Source organism: Ambystoma mexicanum, chromosome 6q (genome assembly GCF_040938575.1).
Source record: "Ambystoma mexicanum isolate Mex_15411 chromosome 6q, UKY_AmexF1_1, whole genome shotgun sequence".
NCBI lineage: Eukaryota > Metazoa > Chordata > Amphibia > Caudata > Ambystomatidae > Ambystoma > Ambystoma mexicanum.
The window spans coordinates 785,602,527-785,622,715 of record NC_090937.1 but is presented as its reverse complement, the minus strand read 5'-3'; positions in this window follow the sequence as shown (position 1 = coordinate 785,622,715).

The following is a 20,189-nucleotide window of genomic DNA, read 5'->3' as shown; positions in this document are numbered from 1 at the left end:
ATTCCGTATTGTATTTGATTGTATTCCTGAAGACTGTGTGTGTTACTTCCATCTCCTTGCATTGCATATAGGGGGGGGGTGAATTGCCACCAGGGGAAAAGTGAACATATTATCTCTTGTGAAACCATATCAGTTTATTTTCTGTACTGCGTTTATTCCACCTTGCATTTACTTGAAACCATAAAGCATTTCAGCTACCTCATCCTCTATACTACTTCTAAGTAACCAAATCAGTTTACCAGTAGAACATTATCCATTGTTGATCACTGTCATACTTTAAGTGTGATATGCAATATTAATTTATTATAAAAGTGTGATAGATATATATTGTTATATTTCTCAAATAAACCTTTTAAATTTGCAAAACAGACCTACTTCGTGGCTCAGTGGGGTCAGGGGGATTCTAAGAGAGGAGTGTTATATAAGGGTTGTCATCCAGAGTACCTGAACTGGACCTAAAAATATATCAATAAGGGTTTCCCTCAGCATCCCAGACTAGGCATTGACTTAGCTGTAGTGTTGAAGTGAAGCCGCTTAACAAGTACTATATTAGCTAGCCAAGGGGACTTGTCTTGGCCATTTCTCCTCACTATATACACAGTCTGCTTGTTAGTGTATGATATCCACACTATGCACACTGAAATAGTTCTTGGGGGATGGTTGCCTTGGCATGATGCTTGCCATCTGCTAGACATTACTACTGATTTACTCCAATCTCCAGACCATCCAAGACATGTGGAGACAGTCCCTGCTCTTGTGTGTGTGTGTGCCTGTTGAGGGTCCAAAGAAAGCTTTCATAGGGATTAAGACTCCCTGCAGCTCAGTTTACAACCCCTTACCCCAACAATAAATGGATGCCATGAGTGAGTGTGAGGATACTGATTTCAGCAGCCTCAGAATTCAGGAATACTTTGCAGCCTCTTCCAAGAAGCAAACTTGAGACTTACAGCTTCAACATTCATCTTGATCCTTCTGAGGTATCCAGCAATATATAGGCCTAGATTATCTTCGATGTGTTCCACAACTAAAGGATATGTGGAATCATATGTAATTTTACTGCTATTCTATTACCTACCCTCCCTCCCTCACAAATTCTGGAAGAAAAATGGTAGCACTAGATGGGAAGTACTCCTGGTGGCCTTCTCATCTTCCAGGTATATAATTAATGTCTATCACAATGGCCCTATCATGGCTCAGGGTCCTCAACCCAACCTCTTCCTCTTTGACTGGTGCCTGCCGTCTCTCATCAGCTTCCTTCCCTCTCCTGCTATCTCCCCTTCCTCTCTCTCTACTCCTCCTTCACCACCTCCGACAGGCGTACCTGCCCCCTATTCCCCACCTTGGAAAACCTTCAAGAATGGTGACCTGCTCCACTTAGCCGTACTCAATGCTCACTCTGCTGTCAAACATTCCTCTGATATCTGCCTCTTTCTTGTAGGCTTTGATTGCGACGTCCTCACTCTCTCTGAGACATGGTTAAGTGCAAGTTCAGTCACTACTTTTGACTCCCTTCTCCCCGATGGCTAAAAGATCATCTCCAAGCCTTGTCCTATTCAGTCTGGTGGTGGAGTAGACCTGATCTTCCCTGAATGGGTCCCTTCTTCCCTCATACCCACTCAGCCTTACTCTTCTTTTGAAAGCCTAGTCTACAGGCGTGGCATCTCTCCTACTTTTCTCTCACCATTGCCACCATCTACAGGCACCCTGGCCATTCCTCTCTTGTCCTTTCTGAATTGGCTGATTTATATTCCTCACTCCTGACCTCAACCTCTAAACTCAGTCTCCTGGGTAACTTCAACATCCACCTAGCCTCCTCAGTCACAGCCTCCACTCATTTCCGTGACCTCTCTACCTCTCTCTCCCTCTCTATCCTCCCTTCAGGTCCTACCCACTCTGCTGGACACACTCGGATGCCCTCATCCATGCTGATCCTTTGTTCTCTGATCCTCTCTCCACCCCACTTTCCTGGTCTGACCACTTCCTCCTCTGCTCCCACTTGGGACTTTTCGGTCCACTGACCGAGCCCCCCAGTTTCCCCCTGCCAGCACTGCCAACCTCATTCATGGTCATCCGGCCGATGAAATGTGTGTCAGATGCAAAATCTACCTCCACCTTCATCCCACCTCCCCCCTGCTGACTCACACATTGACTCTTCTCTAAAAAAATCTACAACTTGCTATCACTAACACTTACGATATTCTTGACCCTGTCATGCAGATCCATCTGCAGCCAGTCGCCAAATGTAACAGTTGGTACAACTCCGACCTAGCAGCTCTAAAACACAAGTGCAGAGCTTCTTAACGGAAGTGGCAGACCTTGAGTTCATTCTTTGATAAACTGGCCTTCCGCCTTCTCTAAAGTCAATATCGTCTCTCCATTTTCACCAATTAGGGGGCTCACATCCAGGCTCACATCTCTAGAGCTTCTAACAACACGGCGGAACTCATACAAATCTGCAAGGAACTAGCCAATCCTTCTGCAATATATACCTCATCTCTTCCTTCCCAGGCACTCTGCACTGCACTGGCCACCCACTTCACAGCCAAAACTCACAACATCCTAACTTCTCTCTCCTCCTCCCCTTCCCCCATTCCTGCCTTAGCCCTTCCGCCACCCTCTACATCTCCTCCTTCTCTCCTACCACATCGGACAAGGATACTAGAGTATGCCGCTCTATGAAGATCTCATCCAAACAGGTCTCTCCCTGTTCTTCCAGAATTATCAAGGACAGCATCTGTTCCCTTGCTTCTGCACTCACCAGTTTCTGCAACCACTCTCTTACATTTGGGTCTTTCCTGTCCTCTCGCAAGCATTCCCTGGTGCACCCCTCCTAAAAATACCTTCCGCTGACTCCTCGTGCCCGCCCATCCCTATCTCTATCACTCCCTTCCTTGGGAAGCTTCTAGACAAGTTGGTGTTCTCCCAACTGGCCCAACATACTGAGCTTGTTGGTTGCCTCCACGACCATCAATCTGGATTCTGAGCATTCTGGAGGCATTGCAACTGCTCTCCTGAACACCTTTTAGGAATTGCTTGCAAATCTCGACTCTAACTCCCCTGCTGTTCTTAATCTACTTGACCCCCTCTCTGACTTTGACACAGTGAACCAATACATTCTCTTAAAGTGGCCCCAAGTAGGTAATATGATACCCATAGTATCGCAAGCCTGGCACTGGATTGGCTGACCTCCTGTCTCACTGACTTTCCTTCCCAGATGATCCTTGGTCCTTTGTCCTCCACCACTATCTTCTACTGTGGTGTTCCCCAGGGTTCTATCCTCTAGCCTTGGCTCTTTAAGATCTATCTTGGTCCTCTGGCTCACCTGATCTCTACCTTCTCCCTTCACCTCTGGTGTTATGCGGATGACAAACAACTTTTCTTCAAACTCCCCTCTCAAGCTCTTCCTACTTCCTCTCTCATTCCTTACTGCCTGTCCGCTATCCAGTCTTGGTGCACCTCTAACGATCTCTGTTCTAATGCCAGTAAGAATGAGATCCTTCTCATCGGGACTCTGGTTCGCAGCCTCCCTTCGTCACTTTGGCCACCCTGTATGGGCTCTCCCCCCACTCCCTCCTCTGAAACCAGAAAACCTGGAGTCATCGTCGACTCCTCTCTCTCTTTCCTTCCTTACATCCTGGACCTTGCCAAGAAGGCCCATTTCCAACTCCAACTCCTCATAGGTATCCTCCTTTTCGTCACTTTTCCCAAGAAGCTCAATGTCTCAAGAGCTCTTGTACTCTCTAGGCTGGACTACTTCAACAGTCTCTTCCTTAATCTACCCTCTTCCTCTCTGTGCCCCCTCCAGCTTATACAGAATAGGGTTCCAAGACTTATCCTTGGCTTCATGCCCAGGGACTGCATATCTCCAGCCCTAAAATCTCTCCACTGGCTCCCGGTTGTTACAAGAATCAAATTCAAATCCCTCTGCATCATCCATAAGGCTGTCTGGTGCTTGGGACCATGCTATCAACAACTTGCTCTCAACAAGTTTTCTCCCTCCATATCATTCCGATCCTCCATCTCCAACTATCTGCTTGTGAAGCGCTTCTATCAGCAGAAACCGGGTGGCCAATCTCTTTCATCTGCTGGCTTTCCTCCTCTGGAACAGCATCCCCATTTCTTTCCATATTGAACCTGATCTCCTCAAATTCTGCAAACTCCTTAAGACTTTCCTCTTCTCCTCCTCCTTCCCCCTCTTCCTCCCGTGCTAAAACCACAGTCGCTGAGATTGGTGTCCTGGGCCCTTATGTGTCCTTCTGGTTCCTGGCCTTCTGTCCCATTGCCTGCAACCTCCGTTCTCCCCCTGTACATGCCTCTGGGCATCCATTGACATGTGTTGTCTCACATGCCTGCACTTTACTGTACTGGTAGGTGACCTCCCTGTTGCCTTACAACTGACTCGCTGGTACTTTCCCCTTTGTGGAACATCCAGCACTTACCCCCTCGCCTGTCCCTTCTCTCTCTGCACTTGCACGTTCGAAATGTTCACAAGGCCTAGTAGGACGGCCTCTGACTTTCTTCATCATTGTTATTTTATTTGATTGTCTTGTCTCTTCCCTTGAGCCCCCGCCCCCTTACCCTGTTGGCACTTTGAAGCACTTACAAATGCACAATAAATAAGCAAATAAATACAAAATAAACCATTACTGATGACACATGATAACTGATTCTCTGGTTGTGATGGTGGAATATTTTTCAAGAGTGAAGGGTTCCAGCATTTAAAAAATGTTTTCCCCTCCAATTGCACCATCCTGTTATACATGCCATGATTTTCAACAAACCCATGTACCATTACAGACAGAGATGTGCCATTTTGATATGTTCCTTTTCTGTTTCATCCCCCAGACCTGTACTGTGTGAGCTTCTAGGCCATGTTGCACCTGCATTAGAACACCAGCAATCACAGCCATGTTATTGCTTTGTGGTCTGAAAGTATATAACCATGAAGGCCTTCCAGATCCAAGCCATTGTTAATGAATGATGGTAGACTTTCCTTCGATAACTTAAAGATTTTGTTGGAAACGGAGAGTCATGAGAAAAATAAGGCCCTGCCAGTGTCTTGGCCACAGGTAATGCCTGTGATGCCATTTTCTGTAATGTCACTGAAAAAAATAGTTGCTACATAACAACTTGCCATTATCTAACAACAACGCCTCCTAAACAAAAATGTATAAAATTGAGACAGTCACCATCCAGGTGGTGGATAACACACTACAAATCATGCATAAGGATGACCTATGGCTCCTCTTGGCAGCATCGACCATCGCATCCTTCGTTCCCTCCTCATTGTACTTTCCTGATTTAGTTTACCTTCTATCTCTCAGGCAGACACCAGGTTGTCCATGTTAACATACTGCATTCTAACAGACTCCCGGTCTCCTGTGGAGTCCCTCAAGACTACATCCTCTTACCAATCTTTTTTAACCTTTAAATGGAGCCTCTGTGCACACTCCTGAAAGATCCCGATACATAGTCATCTACCAATATGCGGACAATGCTGAGTTGTACCTGAGAATAAAAATCTCATAGGACATCAGCCGTCTCTGCAAGAGTTTATCTATCATCCAGTCCTGGATGCAGGATGCCTACGTCAAACATATCCCATCAAAGACCGAATATTTCTTTCTTGGTCCCCCGCTAAACAACAACTTGTTCAACAATGACTAAATGATATTCACCTAGAAGGATTTTATCTGCAGCTCTCGATTCAGATAAATCAATATTCTTGGATCTACGTTAAAATGACAAAATATTTACTGTGAGGTTGAATACCTTGCATGTAAAACAATGCATTTTCAGTATTTTTTCTATGGGGAGAGATCCCTGCAGCCACTCCCCAGATCCCTCCACTTTATTAAATACCCTACCCAATACCCCCATCTATTTGTTGGGGAGAAATCGTTGTTTAGCATCACAGTAATGGAATTCAGTATTTTGTAATGATACCTTATTCCTCACCATTGACAGCAGCCTGTCCTTCTGGAAACGCATAGCCAAGAAAGACCAAACGGCCTGGACCCAAATCTCCATCACTGGCAAAATCAAACCCTTTCTCCCTCCACTGGACTTCTGGACTTCAGTGCAGATGCTTGTGGTCTCGCACATTGATCGAGAAAATGCCCTCCTGACCGGGTTCAAAGCCGATCACTTGGCTCCACTAAAAGCAGCCCACTATAGCAAGTCTTATTATGGTTTTGCGGAAATTCGATCAAATCACTCTCATCCTATGCAGACTACATTGGCTTCCTCTTCAGGACGGCATACTGTTCAAGAATGCATGCATCATCTACAAAGCAGTAAGAAGCAGCCCCCTGCATACCCATACCTGGCAAGTGAGGTTCACATATCTGGTGGTACATATTCCTTATGCAGCAAATTGACCAAACAGCTAGAATCACAATTCTTCCACAAAGAGAGGAACCCATCTCTGGGACTTGATCCCGGTATTGGTTCAAAATGCCGGCACAATTCTCCGGTTTCACAAATCTCTCAAAATGTGGCTTTTTCAATAAAACCTGACCAAGAAATAATCCCAATAGATGCACAGACCTCAACTCACAGTACTGCACTACTGTTAAAAGATGTTAACTGATGCCAGCCCAAATGCTGGCTACTCACACCCTATACAGAGCGCTGCTGTACTTAAGATAGGTCTGTGCTTTAAATAAAATGAAATTAAAAAATAATAGTAAACCTTTGCAACCTGGTCACAATGCAAGCATTGTCAACACTATGCAGATGCTACACATGCCACGCATAACCATAGCAGTGTGTGCATTTCTTCTGGATGATTTGTTCGGACAGCTCTTATGCCATCGTAGTGATGTATGCACTTCTTTGATCAATGCATGTGAGGAAATGACTGCAATTGGTAAAAGTGGTTTGTGTTCTTGTTCTAGCTTCAGACCAGACCCTGACCAACACTCTTCTGGTGCATAGACACCGGCCTCTCCACATTAAGCCGGAGAGAAATAAATGTGCGTATTGGTGCAAGAGGAATCCTCTTTAGGGTTATCACACCATATACACACACAATATGCCCCATAACCCGAATACCCATACTCACTCCTCCTCACTACTATCACATATGTTTGTGCATTTAGGTGTGTGATCCGATCAGGCGCATGTGAGCAAAATGTGCATATCAAATGAAATGATGAGCAACTTCCATTCTTCGATGGAACATATTGGCGCTCAGTTGGCAGAAAAGTGATTGCAACACAAATTAAAATGTGATACACTTAAGACGGTTAACAGAACATTTTAATTTGCAGTACTTAACAGTTATCTAGACCACGTAAAGGAAATTTGCAAAGCCTTTAACTTCATTTAACATTAAGTGGTTGACGGTTAACAGAACATTTTAATTTGCAGTACTTAACAGTTATCTAGACCACGTAAAGGAAATTTGCAAAGCCTTTAACTTCATTTAACATTAAGTGGTTGTTGACAAGAAATGTTGAGTAAACTGAGTTGTCAATAGGACATTGTTTTTTAAAAAACCTTTATTTAAAAGACAGTTGTACAACAGGCAGCGCATTTAGTGCAGCACATTTGGCAATACGCAGTAGTCACACAGGGCACCATGACAGAATATCGAATTACACCCTTGATGAGTTCAACACATTCACATAGTGTTAAAGTACATAATCTCCCGGGCATCTCATTCTGGGGCATTCTAATGCCCCACCCCGCCGTCGCCTCAGAGGAGTAGGGCATTTTTAGAGGGATAGGACCAGTCAAGTTGTTAAAAAATATAGTACTACTAAATAAACATTACCAGAGGCTTCATGTTCGCAAGCAAAATATGATTTTCAGGTATATTTTGGGGTTCTGTCCAGGGATTTTCCGGGTGCATACACAAGAACAGTAATAATGTTCCTCACTCATTGATTACTGTGTTGTGGACTGGTTTTTCTTCAGGAATGTCATGACATTTTGCATTTCTGATTGAACAGAGAGGATCACTAGCTTGTTGAGTTAATTTTCAAATGGCCAGTTGTAGGCACCACGTTTAAGATGCCTGAAAGCCAGAGGGACTTGTTGGCAATGCCTAAGCTCAACAAGGAGGCATTGGAAAGAGTTACTTTTTCACAAGAAATTAAGATATTTTCTTACAATTGTTAAACAGTTCAGTAGCCGCAAAGGAATGGGCCAGTGAGTCTTTGGTTGAAATTATCCGGGACAGAGCTATTGGCAAACGGCATTCCCAGTTCAGGAGGTCAAGGTTATAGAAAGGGATGCCATATGGTTTAGGGGGCCGCGTTTTCAAATGAGACCATGTTGAATGCATTTCTCGAGACAGGAATTATGCCATCTCCTTGGGAAAGTAGCCCTTGGACCACCAGCCCCCCACAGTTATAGGCACATTTCCTTACTGGACATTGCCCTAATGTATTCTCCAAATGTTTGTACTGGAGAAGCGGGCTCAAAGTAATAATACCTTGAGGCCCTCCCAAGCGGGTTTCAGTGGATGGCTTAGTACAGTGGACCACTGCTTCACTCTGAGCACCATTATGGAGAAATACTGTAAGGTTAAGAGAGGGAGATTATTTGTGGCTTTTTTTCTGATTGGGAGAAATCATTTGATTTGATTGATAGAAATATTGTGTGGTGTATTTTACATTGTTGTGGGGTCCCTAATGGTTTATTCATTCTTATTCTTCTGTGATACAAACACATCTCAATGTCTGTCAGATAGACAAGGTTGGGGAATTATACATTGTTTTTCCCCACCAATAAATGAGGTTGGTCTCAATGTATTCCTTTCACACTTTGGCTCTGGTAATTCCCTAATTCCTGTACGAAAGGTAATCCTCCCTCTTTGAAGATTACATTCTATAGCATGCTTCTTTGTGATGATGACACAGCTACTTTGGGCTTAACCCCGGCAGGTCTCCAACAAGGTTTGCTACGCACAAATGACTATTTTGGGACTATAGTTTAAAATTAAATATGATAAAAACTAAAATGATGGTGTTCGGCAAAAGGGAGAAACCTTGAGCCTACTCTACTCAAAGAGTGGTGCTTGGGTCAATCATTTTAAGAAGATAGCTGAAAGGTCATCATGAAGGATTAAACGGCTTTTTAATATTTTATTTCAAGTTTGGGGATTTCAGATTGGACACGTGCCTGGAGGTTTATAAAGGAAAGGTAGGTCTGTTCCATGATTTTTTATGGTAGACAAATCTAAGGTTGTTTTGAACTGTAATGTCCTGGAGGGGTTGCAAAATGATTCCTGTGCCAAATAGCAGATCTTCCCTCAAGGTACACCTGGCAGTGCCTTGCGAGCAGAATTGGGGGTGTTAAGTTTGAAGGTGTTGACCCTTGTAAAGAAAAGTACTTGTTTGAGAGGGTGCATGGGGTGTGGTTGTAAGGCACTGTACATATTGATAGGGGGTGGGATATAACTACATTTGGAACATTAAGTCAACTTAAAATAGTTCTTAAAGCAAGAGCTTGTCAGATAGGGAGAGAGGCAGATGTCCAAAATATCCTTAAGCTACATCTTAGCTTTATATGCAGACTTATGCATACACATACAATGGCAAAGAGAAACCTGTGAAATAAGATCCCCAGAGGCAGATACTATTGATGCGTTTAAATTTACCAAACACTCAATAAATGAAGGTGAGCCGGATGAAGCACAAAGTGTGCCTGCAAAATGGAAGTCGATGAACATTTAGCTCATTGTCTGTTAATGTATTTATTTATTTTTTTATCAATAATATGCACGCATCCTACCCGGCTTTATATATACAACAATATACATACATTAGTCATCAATTCTATTACTACGCATCTAAAACAATTTTCTAAAAACATATTGCATAATAAAACTAGCCACATTAAAACAGAGTGCCGGAGGATAGACCTTTTGCAATGGATAAAAGCACATCATAAAATGTCATCATATGAAAATTCAAATTCATATCATTACCATTCAGTAATTTTTCCCATAGATCATTTATACTTTCATTACTCTTAGAATTATCATAAGCTGATAGAAATGTTGTGCGCAGAAGCAACAGACTTTCACAATCACATAAAATGTGTTTGGCAGATTCAGTTGTGGTCAATCCACATAGCCTACAACATCTAAGATCTTTTGGGATTCCCAGTTTTGCTCCTAAAATTTCAAGAGTGTTACACATGTTAAATTTAAACAACAATTAACGTATTATCGTTTTACAATCAAGGTAAGCCATCTGATAGCTAGGTTTACACAAACTCTCAGACCCAAATTCTAAATACATTCCGCTATTGCTTTTGCTTGCAAGATTGACCATAGTTTTCTCTCTATTATGACCATATATTACCCATTTCATTCACCTTTTAAACTTCACCGTGGAATATAAAGTCCAGCGATGAGCTTAACCTTTGACCAATTTAAAATATGTTCAACACCATCTATGAATTGTATTTAAATCTTGTCGCTTACTCAAATTTTCATAATGTTATATCAGATCAACAATTAATGTATTATTGTCTAATTGAATTAATTTCACATACCATGCAGCCATCTTGTATTCTACTATCCAACTCACACTACTTAAATTGTATTCTAATAATAAATATTCTCGTAGCAAATGCTTAGGCATTCTTAACAAAATCCGTAGGAGTTTGGCTACAAATTTCTCCATTTCTCTTATAAAGTGACTTCCCCAAATTTCAACACTGTATAAAAAGCAGGAGACTACCTTTGCAGATTATAACATTAAAATGGTGCTGACGGAGAAGCCTCTTTGACAGCCTATACAATTACTCAACACCATTTTGGCTATCATACATTTCCTCTTCGTTTCCTGCCAGTGGAGTTTCCAACCGAGCTTATTGTCAATAATTACTCCTAGATATTTATAGGACTCCACAGTCTTGAGGTCTTACTGTTACTGCGTTTTAGTTTACCTTGAAATGTCATTATCTTTGTTTTTCCTATTTTAACGATTAAAAAGTTCATTGTAGCAAATTTTTCAAGTGCATCGAGTTTAGTTTGTAAACCTTTCGGCGTATAGACTAGCAGCAGGAGGTCATCTCCTTAACCTAGCCAGCCTAACCTTATTGTTCCAATTTTGATGTTGTTTGTGTGAGACTATGAATCACCAATCATAAAGTCGGCAAGGTAAAGGTTAAAAAGCGTGGCAGCCAATATGCAGCCCTGCTTGACTCCTCGCAATGTTGCTATTGATTCTGTAAATGTATCGTTGTTGCTTTGTTTTGTGTAAGCATGCACATGCATGGAAGCTATGTTTTATAATATTAATAGTAATGATCAGGGTTTTATATATAGCTTCTTTGAAAATGTTTAAAACACGTTTTTCTTTTTGGTCTTGTTCTTTGCAAATTTCATGATATATGATACATGTTTTTAAATGTTGCTAACTTAATGGAGACATATGATTAAATAAATATTGATTGAGTAATCTGGGGCATATTATATTGGTAAAGAAAAAGTGTTAGGAATACAAATGATATTTTTCTGAAGAATTTGTAGCATGTTTTCTCTTTCCAATAGGATTTTACACAAAACATAGTCGGACACATTGGTCAAACGTTAGAGCATTTGACAACCACTTCATAGAGGGGTGTGATGGTGTTAAATAGGTATTTGTGTTAATTAATTGGCTTGTTAATTTAAACTTATTAACAGAGCATTTGTCTTATCTGCCCATCATTAACGTGTTAGATGGGCAGAGTGTCAAACAATGACAATTTTCCACTGGGACGTAAAATAATGAATATAAGTAACACTAAAAGCAATATTTGTGATAAATATAATGCAGGATGGCATCAAACACAAACCTCAATTGTACAAAAAGCAGTAAATGCAAATGATTTAATAAAGGAAGGTTGGGTATGCATGCCACGTATTGGTCCATTATGCTCCTACTAGCTGAACAAAGGAACAGAAAATGAATATTTTATCCAGGAAACCAACATGGGAACATGGTTCAGATACGTTGCTCATTAACACATTTGTCTACTGATCAGCGGCTCTGAAGATGGGTTTTAACATTAACACTGATATAATAAGTAAGGATATTAACTGAAAAACAAATTGCATGCTGTCAACAAACTCAAATCTTGCATCTATAAAAAAAGCATACTGGAACCACAGCAGGCTCCTTGGCCAAAATTCTTGCTCAATCCTGGCTATACTACTAAGGTCTCATCTCTTCAGCACCTCTTTCTAGGCCCCTACACCATGGCCCAGAGAAACTGGCGAGCAACAATTTAGGGTGGCGCAAGTGTTAAGATGATTTTATGAACTCTAACCTGGTGTGCAGAGGTTCAGAAGGCCAGCCTAGTTTCTTGGAACAGGTCAAACTTCTGGACAAGCCAGACCAATCAAGTCTAGGCCCCAGGAGGGGTGAGGGTGATTGAAAGCCCAAAATGAGCACACACAGTAAACAACACTACAGATTTCTCTCAGTCAGGTGTATATCAAACATACATATACATTTCTTAAAGGCCTTTTAAATCAAACACGAGCAAAGATCAGCAGTGAACTGGGTTGCCCAGCCCTTTAAAATGAGTAGCAATACCCGTGAGATGGATGGGGATGCAGATTTTATTCATACATCAATAAGCAATACGACTCAGGTAATTGGGCAAAAGAAAGTCTGTTTTAATATCAAGTATCTAAAACAGGGAGTACAACAAACATCAGCATTCTCTCGATCCTTTTACTCAACTCATCTTTAGTAAAAACGGAGGTTATATCATCCAAAATTGTCATCAGTGTCGTGCTGACCAGCGTCATTACCAATGTCATCCTACGTTGCAAACTACAAAACCTATTGGAGGGAGTGATTGGCTCTAATTGAATATCTAAGTATAAGTTTGATATCAGTATAGAACCGTGAAGGAGAGTGATAGGGTATTTAGCATAAGGCGGGGCAACTAAGCCCTCCCCTTAAAAAGGCCCCTATGAATGTCACTAAATACACAATGTTCCATTGGCTACACAAACTATTGGACCCTTTTATTGCCCGGTCCTCTACAATTGGTTGGCGTCTAACCCCCGTCAGTACTTTTCCACCCACGTCTAGCAGCATGCAGACTGAACCTCCAGGTGCTGGTGAGCTCGTCTTAACACTAGCTTCCCACCAACTAATATATCAATCCATCATCACCTCAATGGTCCAGTGTCAATTAGTGTTTTGAGGTTTGGCCTTGAGTTTGTTCTGTGCTCTCAGAATTTTGTGTGGGCACATCCTGCCCTCGTGCGTAGGTGTGACCACCTCGATCAGCCAACTTCCTTCTTCCACGTGACTGGACACCATGAAATTAAGCCTTTTCGTATATTTAAAATATTTTTCTAATAGTCCTCTGACTTCTTTTGTTTTGCTCAAGCCTTCTGAACAGGAGTCTCTGTTCTTTCAAACCATTTGTATCCAATGTCAGCCAATTCCAGTTCTGATAAGACCTTGTCTTCTTGGCTCATCCAACTCCTTCTGCTGAGATTCATTTGTAAATTCAATTTTGCTTTTAACTGCGACACACTGAAGTCAGGCCTTCTTGTTAATGTTGAGCACTGCTTATAATGCGTAGTGGAAATATTCATCTTTTACTCGTTCATATGCATCTATATATATTGCCGCTTACCACAATCTATTTAGTAGAAAGCTTGAGGCTAGCTTTTAAGATTACTTTGCTGCTTGTGTTCTGTTGCATCTGTACATGTATAAACTAGCTTAATATCTTTATCTGTTTCAGTGGCATAAGCTTCTTCACCTTGATCCCAAGATGTCACTTATCCTTGGTACTTTCTTGATACCTTATAGAATGTCTACATTCTCTGGTCTCTGCATCTCTTCTATGTGCATCAGTACAGCTCAGTTGTGGCATCACCATTCATCTTTGCCCTTCATCTGCTCTGTTTCTTCTGGAAACTCATTGAAATGGCCATCATATTGTCTTGTGTATAGGTACGGTTTTCTCAATGGGTACCTTGCCTTCCAGATCTTCTTAGGTATTGGCAGTCTCACTAGTACTGCACAGAGTCTATATTCTGCTCTTTGTCTGTTCAACTGTTCCCTGTATGTCTCATACTCGGGTTTCCACTCTATAGGTAATAGAGGCAGGGCAGTTGGAGTAGGGGTACTTGGCTCCTCCTCTACAGCAGTAATACTTAAACCAACACACCACTACTATAAACCATATATACAGATAACAATGTCCTAAAGGAATGGCACACTGTAAGGGTCCACAACCTGTAAGGAAAGGGAGCAAACAGTGCAAATTTACTTTAGGCAGTCCTTCACTTTATCAACCCTATCTGAGAGGCAGTCCAATCCCTAAGAAGAGTGGAGCCTTGATATGATTTGATGTGATATGGCATTTATAACGTGCCTATACACAAGTGTTTCAAGCAGGGGAGGGGAAACATAGGGAAGAAAGAGACAATGATCCTACTAGTACAGGTGACATTGAGATCGTGCAAGGGCTGTGGAGGGGAGAAGGGGAAAAGTGTGGGGAAAGGGGGGGCAGTGCAGTACATAGGATAACATTTAAATAAATAGAGACAATAAATAAAAGAGCGGCCAGCTGGTGGCAAGTGCAAGGGTAAGTGCAGACATCAGGTGTGAAGTGGTAGTAGGGTCTGTAAGGGGACAGAAACAGTCCCTGGGTGCAAGGGTTGCCAGAGGGGGAGTGCAGGTGTGCAACTGGCGGGGAGGGGACCAAGCCCGAGATCGGAGGGTAGTCGGGTAACCAGTGCAGTTTCAGAATCAGCCAGGAGATCAGCAGGGGAGAGGAGGAGAGAAAGCAGGAGCAAAGAGGACGGTCTTGAGGTGCTTCCGGAACTGGAGATGGTTCTCCTAAAGTTTCAAAGAGCCAGGGAGGCTGTTCCAGAGGGAGACCCCAGCAGAGAAAAGAGATCTACCACCAACTCACTGCTTGGAGAAGCGACTGACCCTGAGGGAGTTGGAGGCGGATGAACACAGAGCTCGAGAAGGAAGATATTTTGGAAGTGAGAGTTGAAGGTTTTTAGGTCCCAGGCCCCAGAAGGCCTTGTGGACAATGCAGAGTTTTTTTTAACTAAATCCTTGCCGCCACTGGGAGCCAGTGCAGAGATTTCAGGTCTGGAGGGATACAATCCCTGGACTTTAGGCCAAGGGCCAAGGACAAGTCTTGCAGTCCTGTTTTGGATGAGTTGCAGAGACTGGAAAGTAGAGGCAGGCAGATTTAGAAAGAGGATGTTGCAGTAGTCCAGCCTAGAGAGAACCAGAGCTCTGGAGACAGTGAGCTTCTGGGGGAAGGAGAGGAAAGGAAGAATACCTCTGAGGAGGGTGGTAGTGTGATTTCTTAGAGACATCAGAGATGTGAGGAGAGAAGAAAAGTGTTTAGTCAAAGATGACCCGAAGGTTTTTAGGAGCAGGAAGAGGGCCAAGAGAGGCCGGCCAGAGAGGGACAGGAAAGGACGGTGTAGGTGTGCCGATGAGGAGAATCTCAGTCTTACTGGCATTACGGCAGAGATCATTGGCGGCACACCACTCCTGGATGGCGGACAGACAGTCAGAGATGAGAGAAGGAGAAGAGGTGGCGCAAGGGAGCCTGAAAAAGAGTTGAGTGTTATCTGCATAGCTCGGAAAGCTGGGGCAGAGAGCGGCAATGTGGTGTCCAACAAGTGCCAGGTTTTGGTTGAAAAGCCATGGAGAGAGGTTAGACCCCTGGAGAACACCATAGGTATAGATAGTGGAGAGGAAAAAAAAACAAGTGGGACCTGGGAGGGTTGATCAGAGAGGAAAGAGATCAGCCAAACCAGGGCCTGATCAGTGATCCCAAGGTTATCACGGAGACTGTAGAACAGGATGGCATGGTTCACCGTGTCAAAGGCAGAAAAAAAAAAAGTAAGATGAGGACACAGGGGGTGTTGGAATCGAGGTTGAAGTGCAGGTCTTCACAGATGTTCAGAAGAGCAGTTATGCTCTAAAGTACTTTCAGTTACAGGTGCAAGCAATTGTGCGGTTGTCATGCCCTTGTGACGGTGGAGAGTATGGGATAGATGGAAATGGGTCCACCATTGCTTGTCCCTTTACGCTTCACATGCCTTTTCTCGCGCTATCTAGTTGTTTTGTGCTGCGCAGCCACCGCCGGAACTATATCATCCAGGCAGTTCCGGCAGCGGATGCGTTGCAACGTTCCTGGATTTCTCCTGTGTTGTTACGCTCCTCATAGTGTTCCCTTAGTGGTGCTCTGCTCGCTTTTCTACCCTCTGTGATTACCTATTCTCTGCAGCTTTTTCTCCTCCTTACGTTTCTTCTCCCTGCTCTGGCGTGCTTCGGAACTCCTTCTGCTTGCTTCCAGCCCCGTCTACCTTTGTTTGCTCCGGCTTTTCGTACCCCGCATTTCCTGCTCTTACCTTTTGTTTCCTCTCTCCTGTTTTTGCCTTCTTGGTCCTCGTCAGCCTTCACTTTGCCTAGCTGTTTGTTGCTTAGCTGCCTCTGTGTCCGGCTCTCTCCTGGATTCTGAGTACGGGCATCTCGCCCGGGTATTTCCTCCTTGAGTTGTGCTTCCGCTCGAACCCTCGTATCCTCAAGGGTCCACCTACTTCTGGTTCCGCTCTCCGCTTCGATCACCACATCCCTGCTGGGGTTTTTTATGCCAAGTGGCTTTTTCCCTATTCACAGGTGGTCTCGGGAGAGGAATCACTGATCCACTTATTGTAGTGATCATGGTGGCTTCCTTCCACGACAGGCCATTCCTTCATAAAAAAATGGAACTACCAGTGCGGAAAAGGACAAAGAAGCCGGTCACACGCGTGATATCCTCAGGTGAGGAGGAAGGGGTGGAAGGGAGGACGGATACCTCAGAAGTAGAGGAAGATATTTCCGACCCTGCAGATAGCGGTTGAGCAAAAACAGGGTCTCTTGCAGGGCCTGTAGCAGCTCAGGAAGACAGATGAGGCAGTGAAGAATAAGTTCCCTCTAATTTGAGGAGGCTCTCCCCAAGAGGGCAGAACAGACTACAAGAGTTAGGAATAGCTTGGTAGCACAGACTACCTCGCTAAATGTTAGTGGCCTTCTGGGGACACTTGTGCGTAAAAATGGATGGATGCAGCCACTGGTACGGGTTGCAAGTACTCAGCAATCCAAGGCGCACTCTGGACCAAACTTCGGCAGTCGAGTACCCTTCGGTTGTGGTTTTGAATACTGCAATTGAGCGGCTCTGCGGATTTCAGTGGCTGAGTTCCAGGGATAATTCTGTGGCAGGACAGTGACAATTTCTCCTCTCCTGGTGAAGGGGTGAGCTCGATTTCACTGCAGATCATCTCAGGGCAAAGGAGGGAACAGCAGCACATCCACAATGTTTTTCACCATGCCTGGGCAACACGGTGACCGTGTGCACTCGTGTTCAGACGTACTCTCCTAATTCCAATCCTAGGGAGCCTAGATGTACAAACCTCAGCTAGAGAGTGCCTGGTACCCAGTGCTTGAAATCTCCAAAGTCTCACATATCAACTTGAGTCAGCGGCGATTCCAGAGCAAAGGTCCTGCGCAAGCTGGTCAGTTCACTGGTTTGCCCAGGAACACTTCCAAGAAGGTTAGCTTGCAGGTTAAGGTGGAGGTGCTGTGAATTTTTGTTCCCACTAATCAAATGGGTCGAAGCGCCTTTGCAGACCTTTTACATTTGATCAGATGCAGAGGGGTCCTGTGAGACAACAGTGGGCTCAGGGTGCCAAACCTTCCAGCTGGTCACCAGCGGTTACTCGACTCAGCTTCTTAGTTTCCGGATGCTTGGATCCTAATCTAGGTTCAGTAAGAACTCAAGAGATCGGCCTGGTGTGGGTGTATGGGCCCTTCTCTTATCCAGAATCTCCTTCATGCCAAAACGAAGAGGACCCAATGAGAGACCTGCTCACATACAGCCATGCCAGATGTGAATCAATTACAAGCCATGGTGCTCCCAGTCATTCCCAGCACACCAGTCTCTCTGGTACCCAGGATGTGTATTGGAACTAGACAGTCCAGCCCGCATTCTGGAGGCACACACACAAGGCATACAGAAGCCTGCAAATGCTTGGCATTTCACGGGAATATGATTGACCGAATAAGGACTGTGCTAGGTCTGCTCGACATGGGGAAAGCAAAAGCACAAGATGGCCAAAGGACAGAACAAAGGACCTTGTGGAATGCCCATTTTGGGGCCAAGCCCCTGTCCAGGGCCAAACACAGTAAACGCGATATGGACCAAAAGAAAGGGTTAAAAATATATGAAAAATAACAGCTGCCACCAGCTCTGTCCAAGGCACATTTGTATTTCTGCCAAAAAATCCTTTGAGGGTGTCTAGAACCTTAACAATGAAAGGAAGACCCCGGCGCACTGTATTGTAAGGTACTTTGTGTACTGGTAAAATGTTGCAAAGAACTTGAAACAAAGTGAAAGGCTAAGGGAAACAAAGTCTTCCAGGACTGACTGTCTTTATGGGCATGTCACTTTCCCCATAACAAAGTGAGCAAAAACACAGTGGAGTGCAGCAGAAGGCTGTGCTCCACTGGCAAAAGTCAGGCTGGGATGGTCAGATAACAGCAAAATGTTGGGTGGTTCACAACTGGAGGGAAAATTACACATAAACAGGAATCTTTGCTAACAGCGACCAACATGTTGCTCCCGATCTACAAATTGGGGATCACTGCACTAATGGCTCCCAAACTATATCTGTACAATGGGAGTGTTGATTTTATCTACTGGAGGGGTGTAATCATGCTCACTGACACTCAATGGAAAAAGTATTGGCAGCCTTCCAATGTGTCATAAAGGTTTTGATTGTTGTGATACTTAGATAATTAAAGCCTTTCATTTTCAGAGGTTGGACTATAGATATGAGCAGCACATTTAAATAGCATATCTGTTATGATAATATGTCTAATACTTGGGATACTATCACAGACGTCACATTTTACATTGAAGATTGCTCCTCTGTCTGAGGGAATCACATGAACAAGTGTAAAATGGGATTCTTTCTTGCTGCTGGAGACTGCACCCCGCAGCCTAGCTCACAATGCCCTGACTTGCTCCTCTAAGCATGCTTAATATCTCCAACTATAATTTCCCAACAAATCACATGGAATCATACAGCTTAATATATGCACATTATTTGACGCTTTGCCAGTGACACTCACTGGTGGGGACCATGTTATTTATCATGGTGAGGCAGACTGAATGCCAAGAAAGTTCACCTAATCCCTGAATATGCTAAATGCTCAACCTTCTACTCCCCATTCTCATCATCTTCAGGTATGATATGATAGTATGATATGATATGATAAGTCATTTACAACTAATATGATAAGTCATAGGTAGGTACAGATCATGTAAGCAACATGTGTACACATCACTTTATTATTGCCCGAATCAGCCACCTCACCAACACGTAATGGCACTATCTTTCTGATATATGCTGGAGACAGTGCTCTGAGATTATGTTTATAATTTCACAAATAAAGGACTCATTGACATTCAATGGAGTGCCCGTGTAGGAAAGTGTTATGCAGACAGCGTTTCAAGAACCTTAGCATTCATGCACCCTTTGTTCCATGTAAAAGCAGTGGATGTAGTGTTGAGTGCCCACCTGGTGTGCCTGTGATAGATTGGCTAGCAGGGTTTGCACTTACTATGTCCCTCATCACGTGTACAAACGTTTCATCAACAGGGTGACTCCTAAATACACAGTTTGATTTACTCCACTATTGTTATTTTGAATGTGCCCCTGACACAATGCATTCTGCAGCTATTATATTTGTAAATTATTTTTTTAATTTGCCCCCTACTGCCACTTATTATTGATTCGTTTGTATTACACCATGCTTTTTATTGGATGCGCTTGATATGTACTCCAGTTTTTGGGTGTGTGCCGAATGCCAATGAATATAGTCATGACTTGTTTATTATTATTTTTAGTTTTCCCTTGCTTTTTGTCTGATACATTTTTATATACACTATACCTATTATGTCGTGGGTTTGGGACACCAGTGAATGTGTTCAGTATTTTTTAGCACTTGTTTATTATATATTGTTTGTTTTTATGTATCCCCTTCTGATTTTGTCCGTATGTATTTTAATTACTGTGTTGAATCTTTCTTGTCAATAGGAGATAGATACGTTCACTGCTGCATTTCTGTTTTAATCACAAGAGCATTACATGTCCCAGAGTTCATGCAGCATATCTAGGCAATATAACCCGA